Raw genomic sequence first — 12,143 nt, 5'->3', positions numbered from 1 at the left:
CCTATGGGAGGGGTGACGTCAAAATTGTTCAACAAAAACATGATACGTCGCATTGTGCAGGGTCAACTGCAACAAACTCAAACCGAGCCATTCATAGCTTGCTGTATTTGAGTGACTTATATACCGACATTTTTATTTCTTATTTTCAGCACAGGTGTAGGAAAAATCATGAACCAAAATGTTATTTATTTTCTAATTTAACATTTTTTTTACAAATATGACCATGGTCTTTTAAACATACAGTGACATTAAACATTGTTATGTTAAAAAAAGAAAAAAAAGAAAAAAAGCTTTTGTGCACAAATCAGAAAATACATTGTACATTTTACCTACAGGCCAAACAGTGTCTGTTGGCGACAAAGGACCCAGCAAATTGCTATTTTTAGATCGAATAAAAGTTGTCAAGAACAGGCGCTTACATTTGGATGTGTCCACTGATAGTAGGTTTGGTTGTGATCAATCAGAATGATGTGGGAATAAAAATGTATGACAGTTTGGTATGATGACATGTAATTCAAATATGCTGAAATGTAATATTATACATGATATAATTTAATTATGGCTGTTGCCATGACCATAAACCCCAAGACAGGTTTAATGTTATGTAAAATCAAAATACCAAAATCAAGCACCTACTAGACTAATCTGGTCCACGGTGCGGGAAGATTGAGGCCTTCGTTAAATGTTCAACGTTGGCCAATAATAATTTTAACAATGTACGTACGTTGTGTCGTTTTTTATTATGTTTTATTTTGTTGATCAATTGATAAATATGTCTTCCCAACATATTACAAATCAAACAGAAATAAAGTCTTAGAGAACTACAACAATTATTGTTGCCGTCAAAACCTTGCAAGGCCTCAAAAGAGATAGACTGGATCGCCGCGCCGCGCGGCGCTCATTGGCTCAGTATTGAACTTGCGTCAAGGCCGATGCGCGTAGATTCCCAGAATGTTACTTTACTTTCGGTTAGATTCTTCGACAGCATTCGCAGAGGTGACTGCCGTTACAGAGGTGAGTAAAACTGACCATCGAAAGGAAAATAAGATTCATATTGGTAATACTAATAACATACTTGCACAAGCATGTATCTACCAAAACTGTATGGGAGCACATAGTTGGAAAGGCGTGGTGAAGCGATCAAATCGAATCGTCCGTCTCAGTCAGTGCACTGATCTGATCAGCCACCACGATTGAACGTCACTGTCTGTATTTTGTATGTAAGCAGAGCTTCCAAACTAGTTAAATCCTGATGTAGTTTACAAAAACAAAACAAAATCTCATTCCTGTTCCATTGTTATTCTTGTAGTTGTGATATATTCTAGTGAAACTGAAAGTAAGTGTTAAAAGCAGAAAAGCCGGACTGAATCAGGTAATTGGGTTGGGAAAGTTTTGCTAAGAAATCCTGTTATTTCCCTGGGTTAATAAGCATCTCTTTGTCCAACTATTTACACAATTTATTTGACTAGTTTGTGGTTTCAATTGAAATTATTGTTGTATTTATTTCTAGACTACAAGAACTTGCATTGATTGCATTTCATTGTTACAGCACAAAACACTGAATGACACATACTATAGCCTTCTCGTTTTACAGTATAGGTACTGATAGTTGTATACAAGTTTGAATATCACTTTGAACACTGCCACATTCAGTTCTTTTCATCATTGAATAATTTTGTTTCAGGAAGCAAGCACCACTTTTGTTGTTGATGAAAACCCCTGTACAGTCAGAAGTGTGTCAAGCTCAAAGTATTATTTCACAAAAGGTGAGAAGTTATTCGTTACATTTGCAACATTTATTGTTGAAAAATATTAAACATAAAGGCAGAATTTGTTTGTCTTGTGATTGTGATGCCTACAACTACACCCGCTTGTGATTTCTCAGTCAAGTTACTGCAGATTTGTGTATATTTCAGTCTCATGTGGTATTTGCCATATTTTTGTGTGAACATGTGTATTTTTCAAGACTTAGATTCTGTGATAACATAAAATACCATAACACATTTGACACCAGTGCATCATATAATATTTTTGGATAATTCTCATTACGCATGATTTTTTATTGTGTCACTGTGTGTACATTTACATGTGTTTTTAAATGTCAACAGGTGACAGTTCCACTTTTGGAAGAGGTGTGCAGTGAGATTGCAGAAAATGAATGCCTGTCAGCTGATCTGTGAAGCCATGTTAAAACCTTGGACTGTAAGTGTTTAGGGAAACACTGTATGAATGAATACAATTTTGTTGGAGTAGTGTTTTAACTTTTGCTTATAATGTAAAACAATTTCAAGTTTAAATTTCAAGTTATTCAGTTACGCTGAGAATAAGCTGTCATATATACATGACAAGTAAGCAGTGCTCCCTGTATGGCATACGTGTAATTATTGTTGATCATTCGCGTACACATTCCAGACTTGTCAATGTGCAAGTGTTCTTTTTGGATACAATGGTGTGTGTGTTTGCCTTTCTTTTAAAGTTATACGAGGCAGGGAATTATCCCAAGATATGGACTAATAAAAATCTATTATTGTATATATATATATATATACAGTGGACCACCCCCCCCCCCAATTTGATAATCCCTCCCTTTTAAGACCTTATTTTGTCAGTTTGTCTGTGCATAACTTCTGTAAATTTTCCTTCATTTTAAGACTGCCTCCTTTTAAAGACCCGCTTTCTCAGATTGTTTGAGGTAATACAAAGGTGGTTCTATTGTATGTGTTCAAGTGTAAGACTTTGTGGTCTGTTTGACAGGTGCTGTTCTTCGGGACAAACTTCAGGTGTTTGAGTCATGCCTTGGTCTACGAGGGAAGTTCCGGAACGCGGCCAAGGAAAAGGCTCACTCATTGTACTACGCAAGCCATGCAAGCATTACAGAGGTCACCAAGTCGACTCATGCATCAGCTTCCATTTGCCTCAGGATGTTTGAAAGGCTGGTCGAAGCAACCTATGGGTGCAAACAGGAAGACAACGCGAATGACCGACCGGTGCCAGTGTGTGAGGAAGGATGTGATCAGGTATGTTGCTGGGAGTGTGGTGAAGAAACTAAAAAAGAAAGTTTGGGGCCTCAAGAAAGGTGCATACAGATACGAGAAACTGCGCTGTTTAGAAGCACTGAGGTTCAGTGAGCTGTCAGAAAGTGATTGTGATTCTTCAACTGACATGACAACGGTGCTTAACCGAGGAGGACTGACATTTGTCAAAGACAACATTGTGCAAATGTTCCTTGACATGCAGGACATTTTTCGTCGGACTGTGGGTGTCGCTTGCTCTGCCAAAATGAAAGCTGATGACAAGGACTTTCTGCAACAGTGCCAAATCAATGATACAGTGCCTGTGCTTTTTTATGACACAGTTTATGCATTTGACATTTCTTTGAAAGTGCAAGAAGATGTTTTCGAAAATGCTGTCCTGCTTTTTTTTTTTAAATCCGAGTCCACCACAAGCTGAGGACAATGTCAATGATGGACAAGGTGCAGCGCGGGTGGAAAGAGTAGAGCATGAAGAACAGGTTGCGTACCAGTGACACTAACATTAACAAGGTGTGAGACGGGCAAAGTTAGCTACATATGCAGTTGATCATATCATTAGTGCCTGTCCACGGATGCTCCCCCCTTGTTTGTGTGTATGTATGTGTGCAGGTTTGCATTTCAGTCTGCATGAGGTGAGCGATAGTGATTTTTAACTGTTGGTGCTCAGTGATTTACAAGCATGTTTTCTGTTGCTATGTAAATTCTCCTGTCTTATGTAGAACTCACACACTTTGTATTACATTTTTTTTTTTACAATAATCTCTCTTGGTGCTGGGTACAAATATTTTAAAAGTTTTCAGGTTCATGTTATTCTCTAGTTTCACTTTTTGTTTTACGCTCGACACGTGTTTGAATCTGTATCTGTCTGCAACTGTGAGTAAGTACACCTGAATCCAACATACTAAAGAGAAATAGAGAGCTTCAGTATTTAGTCTGTACTTTAAAAAAAATTGTTGTTGCTTGCATTTTTTTTCCGTTGTATTTTTTATGTCTTGAAAATAATAAAAATTGCTTTGAAAATGTATTGTGTACCGCAGTCAGAAGTAATTTATTACTTTTGGGAGTTTAGTAACGTGATATCAGTTTTCAATTGTTCGTTCACTTATATTGCTTTCAGATTTAACACACAAGAACAGTAGCACGGTTTTCGTTGCGAAAATGTGCATTGGCAGTGCTACGCGATCGAATTGTGTATTATGTACACGCGGTGTTCTTCTGGAAAAGACCGAAGCGACATGTGACGTCAGTCGTTCAGCCTGCGAGCGGTGGGAGGGGGGGGGGGGGTTTCACATGGTTTGTTTGTTTGTTTGTTTCAGAACCACACCCATATACACACATTTCACATGTAAACCATTTGTCCGCCCCCTGTCGATATTTATCGACTAAGTTCCTTGTTACCCTTGTTAAGTGTTTCTTGTATAGAATATAGTCAATGTTTGTAAAGATTTTAGTCAAGCAGTATGTAAGAAATGTTAAGTCCTTTGTACTGGAAACTTGCATTCTCCCATTAATATTGTACTACGTTGCAAGCCCCTGGAGCAATTTTTTGATTAGTGCTTTTGTGAACAAGAAACAATTAAAAAGTGGCTCTATCCCATCTCCCCCCTTTCCCCGTCGCGATATAACCTTCGTGGTTGAAAACGACGTTAAACACCAAATAAAGAAAGAAAGAAAGAACACACACACACACACACACACACACACACACACACACACACACACACTCACACACACACACACAAAACGCAATGAGGGAACTCCGATGAATACCAAGTACGGACAGGCCCATGAATACAAATTGGAGTGTATAACTGAAAACAGTTTGGCGTATTTGCGCCACTTGAATGCTTTGGTACAGCCTAGTCAAGTGTAATATTTGCTGTGAAATATATATGCTGTGAAAGGATATAGGAATTTGACGAGGAAAGAGTTATCATAATCATATAAATTTGCACATTCACAGAAAAGGCAAGAAAAACACGGAATTCAAAAGTAACAAGGAACTGCTCGATCGAGTCATGCTTACGTCATTTCCGCCCTCTATGCATCGGAGCATAGATTTGCCGGATCCTACACCGCTATTGTCATACACATCTCTGATCGGAGGAAACTGACATTATTCACCCACCCACTTACACTGACGGGAACTTGTAACTCGGCTGTATGCTGTTTTAACAGGTATGTCAAGTACTGTTTTATTTTATTTTTTATTTGGCACAATTGCAGAACATAGGCCTAAATAACAGAGGCCTTACTAATTGATATGATGACTCACGAATTTGTGTGCCACGTACTTCAGTAGCCCGACGTATTACCGCACGGCCTTAGTTTGAAGGTAATGGACGCAACAATTACTGCTGTGAAGTTTACCGGCAATGAACAGTAGCAGCTTTGTTGCCTGGTCCGCTAAAACCGCCTTTTTTGATTGCTGAAAACCGAAGAATGACATATATTATACACCGGTCAGCATGTCAAGGAACCATTGGAAGGCGAGAAAACAGCTGTCAGTAGTATACATGACTGTTTCAGCAAGGCATTGGTCATTCTTTTCACTGACATACATGCAAGTGGTTATGCAGGTTTTACTGACTGCATGGTCCGAATTTGTTGTTGATGTTAACGTGCGGAACCTGGCATTTGTGATTTTGACCGGCTGGGGGAGGGAGGGGCTGGTAACTATCTGTAGTCTCCGACCAACTAAATAAACACTGAATACGCCGAGAAAAAACAACAAGCTTGCTTGTTCCATACAGATGTGCAATAATTAATGGACCGTTTTTAACAGCTCATCTGATTTTAACCAAAACATCCTCATACTCATAGCAAAGACGGCAATCGACGCATTTTTTACAGCAGGCACTCGCCGCTGAAACAACTTTCAGTCCACGTAAAAAAAGAAAAAAACCAATAGCCACTCAAATAAATCAGTTCAAACAGGTTGTGCTTTTTAGAATACCATTTTTTTTTCAAATTTTAACTGAAGTTGAAAGGAGAATAATAGCACAAGCAAATCTAAATTTTTTGCTTCCCCGATTTCATAGTGAACAATTGTAGCGTGTTCCACATGGGCGAACTTAACCGGAGAGGACCCTCATTTGTGTGAATGGACAGAGAGCAGTGTGTGTATTTTCTCTGTGCGAAGTCTGTTTTAGTGTGCTTGTATCCGGGCTCGCTGACACAGAAACTGGGCCACTGGTTTGGAATTACAGTGTACTTAAAGGTGGCACAGACGCAGCTGCATAAAAAACATATGATATCAGTGAAGAAAAAAACCCCACCCGTGACATTCACTGGTCGGTTAGTTTGAAGGGAGCTGTGCAAGATAATGCACCGTGGTAACAGTACTCTGATTGACTGAAAGTTTCAAGATAGACTGGGAACTAGACAAGGTTATGGTGTATGCTCGCGCGCGCGCGCGTGCCTGTGTGTGTGTGTGTGTGTGTGTGTGTGTGTGTGTGTGTGTGTGTGTGTGTGTGTGTTTGTTTGTTTGTTTGCTTAACGCCCAGCCGACCACGAAGGGCCATATCAGGGCGGTGCTGCTTTGACATATAACGTGCGCCACACACAAGACAGATGTCGCAGCACAGACTTCATGTCTCACCCAGTCACAATAATATCTGACACCGGACCAACCAGTCCTAGCACTAACCCCATAATGCCAGACGCCAGGCGGAGCAGCCACTAGATTGCCAATTTTAAAGTCTTAGGTATGACCCGGCCGGGGTTCGAACCCACGTTCTCCCGATCACGGGGCGGACGCCTTACCACTAGGCCAACCGTGCCGGTCACGGTGTGTGTGTGTGTGTGTGTGTGTGTGTGTGTGTGTGTGTGTGTGTGTGTGTGGGTGTGTGTGTGTGTGTGTTATTGAGTATGTGTGCGTGTGTGTTTGCGCACAGCGATTCCCTAAGAACTAGACGACAGGTATTTATAAAACTTTGCTTGTAAAGACTTCAAATAATAGCCCCAGACTTTTTTCCCCCATTTTTTTTTTATATCAATGTCATTGATGAAACCAACATATCCGACGTTTAAGGCTGAAGTGTACCCCTTTTGAAAGTGATCAGAATTTGTTAAATCTTTTTTTTTGTACGGTCAAGGAGTTGCAAGACCAGAAACAACGAAAAAAGGGCTTAACTTACTGTTTTCTCAAATGACGACTGAAATTGTAAACATGGGGTATTGGAATTTTTCACAAAAATGCTAGTGAAAAAATGACTTCGATTCTACTGTGGATATGTAACCACATCAACAATCAACAATTAAAAGATCACACCACTTTTTGTTTTATGCGGAGCACTAGCTTGTTTTCTTGCGAAGAAGTTTGATTTTGTGTTTGGTAGTCCTTCTCTCTTTAGTTGACCCTTAGGCCTAATTAGAGCGACTTATCTTCGATAGACATTAAATATTAAAGTAATGATAATCAGTTATATTAAAGACAAAAATTAAATACAGAAAAAATCTCAAGTGGTCCACATTAACGAATCACCGTAAAAAGCCCTCTTCACTTGAAAATAACATGATACAAATTAGTGTGCAAGTAAGACTAATTCAAATATGCTTTAGATTTATCTGTTTTGATTTGACGAGAAAATTATTTGAAGCACAACAGGAAACTAACGAAAAAGAGAAATTATCAACTTCCACAAAAAGAAAACTATCTGTTATATTTTTTGAAAGCTCGAGGGCTATATATAAAAGGTTATTTTCAGCAAGCTTCTTAATGAATTAATGAAACCAGCCTTTAGCTTTTATTTTCTTAATGTGTTTGAAGGTGGTCCATATTAGGGAACACACATTATACGTACTTTGAGATTTTGCTATTATTGTTTGTTTACAGTAGAAACTCGGGGCGAAGACTGCTAAAACGTAACAATACACTACAGTCTTAGCTGTCATAATTTATATTGCAATTTGTGTGTGATCACAGCTTTGCCTGTGGATAGAAACTAGTCCGTTTTAAGCGTCAAATTTAGAGGGAACGCTGCCAAAAGGGTAACAAAGAGAAAAAAAGCCTAACGGTTTTGTGGTTTGTGTTTCTGCAACTGTTTTTACATACATGTGAAAGTTATACAGCGAATGAAACTGTTTTGAGCGCCCTAGCACCGTAAGTTTGTCAAAACAGGAGGTGATCCGTATTATGAGCAGGTCCATCTTAGGCAACCTTACCCTAAGTAACCCCTAAAAGGAATTGTTTCAGACACCGGTTTTGATCTGAAAAGTCACAGGAAGAACTGCTGAAGGAAAAACCACAAGAAGAGCTGGTAACTTTTCACAAGAATACCCGGTTTTACCATGGAAGACAGCACTTACAGTTTAGTCGAAGATGCTGTTCCTGACACTGAAAGAGGTATGTCTTGATTTGTTTATAACAATGACAAAATACGGTTGGTGACTTATGCACGCCTGCGCGTGTGTCTGTTTGTAAACAAATAACTCAATTTTTGTAGCGCAAAGCAAATGAAAAGAACTATTGTACTTTCTTGAAACACACACACACCCACACACCCACACACACACTCTCACACACACGCGCGCGCGCACGCACGCACGCACTCACGAACGCACACACACACACACACATGTGGGGGTATTAGGGACCGGTGTTTTTTATGCTGATTATTAGTATATCTTCTCACGAACATGCCTTTCATTTTCTCCTGAGTTAAAGGCACAGTAAGCCTCCCGTAAACCATCACAGAGCTCCCCGAGCGTCTAAATACAGTACAAGCATACTTCCATTTGAACGCTCACCGAACGGGAACATCCTGGCTGCTTTCTGTCGAGCGTGAGACATTTTCCAAGAATTTATTTTCGTGGACTTGGCCCTGAAGAACAATGGCGCCTCGTTTTTGCGCTAGACCTAACTTTTAAAATCTAAATAATAAATTGACAGCTTGTTACACAAACATTCTTTAATCATAAAAGAATTCGTTTTTCATCAAGACAAGATCAGAACAATTCGAAGTTGTGAAAGTTTAAAAAAAGAAAAGCCCGGAAGCAGGGTCACGCAAGGGTCGTAGCAGACGACGGCCCGGTTTATCAGTGCAAATCGCCGTTCCTCTCAACAGTCAAAAGCCATCGCTTGAGTTCTTGTGAACCACAGCCGTTGTTTCGTGCATAAAAAACGTGCTATTGTAGATATGCTCACGTCGAGTCGCATTCAAATAACTAACTATGACGACTGCATTGTGAAAAGGGGGAAAACTGGATCACACGGGTTCACGATGGCTCAGGGGTAAGATAAACCACGCAAAAATAAATTCTTTGAAAATTGTTCGCTCTTTACGGAGGGCACCTAGGATGTTCTCAATTGGTGAGTGTTTAAATGAAAGGGTGTTTGTACTGTGTGTAAAAGCCTGACCGTATCTGTGATGGTTTACGGGAGGCTTACTCTGCCTTTAAGTGGTGGTTCTGATATCAGTTAAACGTTAAGCCTTATTAAAGCCAGTCACTCGGTGTACGATCGATACTAAGCAAAAGTTAAAAATAGTAAATGTGTCAACTGGTCTAGCCAAGAGGCCATCACAGAACACTGCTACAAAGCACACACGTCTTCATTATAACACACCTTTATCCTACATACGTGAGAGAGACACCCGTGAGATAATAATCGTTCAAATCACACGTGTGTATATCATGTAAATGAGGTCATGTCAAGCAAGTCTGGCAGGGACCTGTTTTTCCACTGCTTATGATGCCAAAGTCACCGAGACAAACGTCATTATAGAAACAAAAATTGCGCTCGCTAATTACCCTCGATGAATCTTTAGAACTAACACGTCACGCCACACATTCCGGCAGAGTGACGTTTCTTTGCTTTGACGTAATAAATTGCACAAGGCTTTAGAAGAAATCGAGGTTCCAAAACAAGCGTCTTCAATTTAGCTGCCTCGTCTGCAAGACATTTTCAGTAAAATACACATAAGTACAGTATGTAGGATAAACAGAATACTACATGGCTTGCTGTGTCGTACCAGATTTACACTCGTTGCATTTTTAAATAGTGAACAGCTCGCTTTCGCTCGCAGTTCAATATTTAAAAAAAAAAACTCGTGTAAATCTGGTACGACACAGCAAGCGACGTAGTATTCTCTATATATACAAAGGTTAACCACCGAGTCTAATTGGATTTATTGGATCATTGGGTGTGAGGTTTTTGGGAACTTGTTATGATCTGACACAGCCAAGAGACACACAGCCATACACCAACACCAAAGCACACTCACGCACGATTGCACGCACGTAGGCACACAGACACACACACTCACTCTGTTAGCATCACATCAAGTGGTACTTTACACACACTCTCACTCTGTTAGCATCACATCAAGTGGTACTTTACACACACACACACTCACTCTGTTAGCATCACATCAAGTGGTACTTTACACACACACACTCACTCTGTTAGCATCACATCAAGTGGTACTTTACACACAAACAATGATTTTTCTTTCAGAGTCCAATGTTGACACGAGTCTCGAGTCTCAAGACACAAATACATTCATCAGCTCTTCTTCAGCGTCAAGATTTTCAGAACCTGGGAGTCAGACGGAAAGGGCAGGAACACACGAAAGGACAGGTCAGTGGCACTCTGCTCAGACGCCAGCTTTGGAAGGTTTTTCAAAATCTACTTCCTCGCCTCCCTCAGCATCTTCAGGACATTTACAACCAGTCGCGAGTGGACAAGAACATGCCGATAGCTTGGAAAGAGACGTCTTAAAAGGCATATGTAATACTTCCCAACGTGCCTTGTTACCAAACCATTCACATTTTCAGGGTAAACCAGACGTGTGTGAAGAGATTTTGGACTCGGACGAAGAAATGTGTCCTGCAGATATGCAAGTAGATTACCATGATGCTGTGATTTTATACGAAAAACGGAATAAGTCCGATGTAGAAAAGTTCAAGCAAGCTTGTAAGCAAGTTCGACTGAACGGAATCTCTGAGCCTGTCATCGCCTTGTACGATGAAATTTTGCCTGATTTGGCTGCGATGACTGTTTTTGACAATCTCGAATTTGCTCTATCTAACTGCGAATTCGTGTTTTTATACATTACCGAAGAATTTTGCAATGATGCATGGTCTATATTTTCAAGCTATACCAGCCTTGAAGATGCAATCCATGACCCAAGCAGAAAATGGTCTGTTGTCCCTGTTTTCACTGCACACAAACACAGCACACCATACAGGATTCCCAAGGCTCTGAAGTCTTTTAGAGGTTTAAATTTCTTTGGCGAAGACAAGTGTGATTCCACATCACTCACAAAAATGCTTGAGAGTCGATTGTCGCAAAGATTGAAGAAACAGGAGTTGAAAAACCAAAAGAGACGACAATGGATCATGGATGATAAAGAAAAGAGAGAAAACCTCGATGCTGAAAGAAGGCATCAGATGAAGAAGCAACATGTAAGGGTTCAGAAAAAGGACTCGGAGAATAACTGTCCCTTCGAGTTAGAAAATCAGCCAGACAAAATACATTGGGCAATTAATCCAACGGTTCAGCAAAAAACGGCTGGTGTCAGTACAGAGGAAGATGCGGGCAATGATACATGTGCAACGTCTCTATCCCAGACACCAACAGAAACAACAAACCGTTCTTCAGAGCCACCTGCGTCTGCTACAAACCTCATTGATGAAACAGCTATGCAGAGCCCTGAAGATGTCAGTAAAATGAAAGATGTCGTAGATGACACTAATGCCAAGTCGCAATCCCAGACACCAACAGAAACAACAGACCGCTGTTCAGAGCCACCTGCGTCTGCTACAAACCTCATTGATGAAACAGCTATGCAGAGCCCTGAAGATGTCAGTAAAATGAAAGATGTCGTAGATGACACTAATGCCAAGTCGCAATCCCAGACACCAACAGAAACAACAGACCGCTGTTCAGAGCCACCTGCGTCTGCTACAAACCTCATTGATGAAACAGCTATGCAGAACCATGAAGACGTCAGTAAAACGAAAGATGACGAAAATGGCACCAAGGCAACTTCGGGTGCCGTTAAACAACCAGATAAATCAGACCAGCCAAGACAAACACATGTTGTTTCTATCAATAGAGACAATAAGGATTATGATACTATCGATGCTCTTCAGCGAAATGCAACA

The 12,143-nt window shown here is 40.3% G+C and overlaps 1 long non-coding RNA gene across 1 annotated transcript; it reads left to right on the top strand.

The window, feature by feature from the left end:
- The first annotated feature begins 962 nt into the window (after positions 1-962).
- On the top strand, positions 963-4,287 carry LOC138954323 (uncharacterized). Its single transcript, XR_011451793.1, has 4 exons — positions 963-1,014; positions 1,685-1,766; positions 2,109-2,202; positions 2,755-4,287. It is a non-coding gene; the product is annotated as an uncharacterized lncRNA (long non-coding RNA).
- Positions 4,288-12,143: the final 7,856 nt, after the last annotated feature.

The sequence above is a fragment of the Littorina saxatilis genome, unplaced genomic scaffold (assembly GCF_037325665.1).
Source record: "Littorina saxatilis isolate snail1 unplaced genomic scaffold, US_GU_Lsax_2.0 scaffold_2739, whole genome shotgun sequence".
NCBI lineage: Eukaryota > Metazoa > Mollusca > Gastropoda > Littorinimorpha > Littorinidae > Littorina > Littorina saxatilis.
The sequence above is the reverse complement of the archived record's forward strand: the minus strand, read 5'-3'. Positions and strand labels throughout refer to the sequence as shown.